This window comes from Oncorhynchus mykiss, chromosome 4 (genome assembly GCF_057628025.1).
Source record: "Oncorhynchus mykiss isolate SJ-2025 chromosome 4, ASM5762802v1, whole genome shotgun sequence".
NCBI classification, from domain to species: Eukaryota; Metazoa; Chordata; class Actinopteri; order Salmoniformes; family Salmonidae; genus Oncorhynchus; species Oncorhynchus mykiss.
The window spans coordinates 8879416-8882900 of NC_143025.1; positions in this window are offsets into that span (position 1 = coordinate 8879416).

A 3485-nucleotide genomic window follows, 5' to 3' on the forward strand; every position below is an offset into this window, starting at 1 on the left:
TCTATTTTATTCTATTGTATTCTATTTTACTATATTCTATTCTATTTTATTCTATTACATTTTATTCTATTTTACTATATTCTATTTTATTCTATTCTATTTTATTATTTTCCATTTTAATATATTCTATTTTATTTTATTTTATTTTAATATATTCTATATGATTCTATTCCATTCTATTTTATTCTATTCTATTCCATTTTATTCTATTCTATTTTATTCTATTCTATTCCATTTTATTCTATTCTATTTTATTCTATTCCATTTTATTATATTCCTTTTTAATATATTCTATTTTAATATATTCCATTTTATTATATTCTATTTTAATATATTCCATTTTATTATATTCTATTCCATCCTAATAATGTTAAATGACAAAATAACAGTAATCAAACCAAGGGAATTCAATGCCAATCCAGTTTAAAGTGTTATTTGGAAACACCTTTGCTGAGAACTGAATGGGAACTACTCCCCCACACACAGGAGTAAGTAGATTAGGCCTACATTGAAGACACTAGTTGTTGGTACTATAGGAGGCTTTGGAAAGAGTGCCTGCTTGCAGGTCACAGGTCAATGCAGTCATGGAAGTGTCTGTAAGCTGGTCAGCCCTCAGAGCATCAGAACAACAGCAGGTGGCGACCGGCTAACAGGGCTAATGCTAATTAAGGTCAGGGTGCTTATGTCCCAAATGGAACCCTACTCCTTGAAGTGCACTACTTTTGACTAGAGCTCTATTGGCCCTGGTCAAAGGTAGTGCACTATAAAGACAACAGGGTGCCTTTTGGGATGCATTCACAGTCACAGACAAGGACACTTTCTTTTTTCTTTTCTGGGGGAGGGGAGGGAGGTAGGATAGGAAATGTGTCCCTTCGAGTAGTTACTTAGGACTCTTCCTGGTTTTATACACAAATGCTATTACTGAGACACTGTAGCACACGCTGTATTCAGTTGAGTAGCTGTAAGCGCCAGAGTTCAGTACTATATTTATTGTGTGTTTATTAGGATCTCCATTAGTATTTGCAGAAGCAGCAGCATCTAATCTTCTTGGGGTCCACACAAGAAAAAAAACACACGAATCATGACAAGTAACAGAAACACTGATACACTGAAGGACAGTTACCCAAATGAAAAAAATACAATGATACACAAAACAATGCAACTAAAAAAAATAATACAAACAATTCAACCTCAAAATAATGTGTGCGTTAGACTGTGTCTATGTTTGCGTCGCTTCACTGCTGTTCCGTAAGTTGTTTTTAAAAGACGTTTTTAAAGGTAATTTAGCTGTTTATTTGAGTAATTGAGGACGGAAAGTAGTTCCACACCACCATGGCTCTGTATAAAACTGTGCGTTGCTGCCGTGAATTCGTTTTGAACTTTGGGATTCTGAAGAGACCCCTGGTGGCATGTCTTGTGGGGTATGTATGGGTGTCTGAAGAGACCCCTGGTGGCATGTATTGCTGAGTATGTTTGGGTGTCTGAAGAGACCCCTGGTGGCATGTATTGCTGAGTATGTTTGGGTGTCTGAAGAGACCCCTGGTGGCATTTCTTGTGGGGTATGCATGGGTGTCTGAAGAGACCCCTGGTGGCATTTCTTGTGGGGTATGCATGGGTGTCTGAAGAGACCCCTGGTGGCATTTCTTGTGGGGTATGCATGGGTGTCTGAAGAGACCCCTGGTGGCATTTCTTGTGGGGTATGTATGGGTGTTTGAAGAGACCCCTGGTGACATTTCTTGTGGGGTATGTATGGGTGTCTGAAGAGACCCCTGGTGGCATGTCTTGTGGAGTATGTATGGGACTCTGAAGAGACCCCTGGTGGCATGTCTTGTGGAGTATGTAGGGGTGTCTGAAGAGACCCCTGGGGCATGTCTTGTGGGGTATGCATGGATGTGTGAGCTGAATGTTATTTTGATTTATGCAAACAATCTGGAATTTTCACCACAGTAATATTTCTCATAAAAAAAATAGAAGAGAAGCAGTTCATCTCTCATCAACCCTCAACCAGTAAAGACTGGCACGTTGTTGAGGATATTATGTCTGGATGTGCAACAGTCATACCCTTTATGTACAACTCCAGTTGAGGTTTAGGTCTTAGAGAATGTTTTGAACTAAATGCAATTGTTTAAGTTGTAGATGTATTTAAGACCCGTTTATTATTAATCAACCATTCTGGTACTGACTGTAACTCCTTATTTGGGTGCTGACATGTAGAGTGTGCAATCATCCGCATACATAGTCATTCTAGCTTCGTGTAAGACCAGTGGCAAATCATTTATAAAAATAGAGAAGAGTTAACGGACCAAGGCGTGTGCCCTGAGGGACACCTCACCAAAGAGTTTTAATTATAAACCAAGATAGGCCAGAGCCTGTCATTTCCAATGGGAGCAAATTAATCAGAGTGGGCAGAACAACCAAGGAGGTGGGCAGAGCCAAGCACGAGTGACTGAGATCTTATTGGCGCGTTCAAGCATTTATTTGCATATTTCCGTTAGGGAACGCCTGCTTTGTGACGTGCGAGTGTGCAATAATTGAAAATCGCCCTTGCACTCAATTATTTTTGACAATTTGACAATGGGTAAAGTCTGCAAAGCGCAATCCACTCAGTTTGTTACAGATTCTAGTTCTGGAAACGGAAAACTGTATGGAGATCAAATGTTTAATCTATGAGAAAATTAGCAGAATGTCAGCCAAAATCCATCTCGCTCCATCTTGTCCCACTGCTGGCCAGTGGGCTTCCTCTCATCACCATATTTGGTAGTAAGTGGAAACGCCAACTGGATGCTTCACATTTATACATCCGGTGAAATCTGTGACCGCACTGTACATATCTGATGTGAGAGAAGCTTCCACTGAAGAACACTCTGGGTTCTATTGGATAAATACATCTCCAACCATGTGATGGCAGGTGATCTAAAGCCATAACAAGTAACAACAACATCAAAGGCTGCACTGGAATCTAGCAATACAGCTCCAACTATCATCTTACTATTCTTTTAACCAATCATCAGTCATCTGAGTCAGTACAGTACAAGTTGATTGCCCTCCTCTATATGCATGCTGAAACTAAGTACGTAACGTGTTCTCTGAAAAAATAGCATTGTATTTGGTCAAACACAATCCTCTCCATCAGTTTACCAAGAGCAGGTAGCAAACTGATTGGACGCGCGGTTAGAGCCAGCAAAGTGTGTTTTACTATTAGGCAGTGGAATTACTTTAGCTTCCCTGCACGCCATGTAAGTGTGAGATGATACTAAGTATTTTTGTATGTTATTTTGAGTTGACTGTGTGGTGTCTCTTGTAACAATGGCCAGACCTTTGAGATTAGCATGATACAGTACCAATCAGCTCCAAGGAGACTAAGACTGGAGGCTGCATCTGTCTCTGTTTCTTCACGCCCCTCCCCACCACACTGTAGCTGCCCTAGCCTGGTCCCAGATCTGTTTGTGCTGTCTTAGCAACTGGTCAATGTCTATTCATGTATT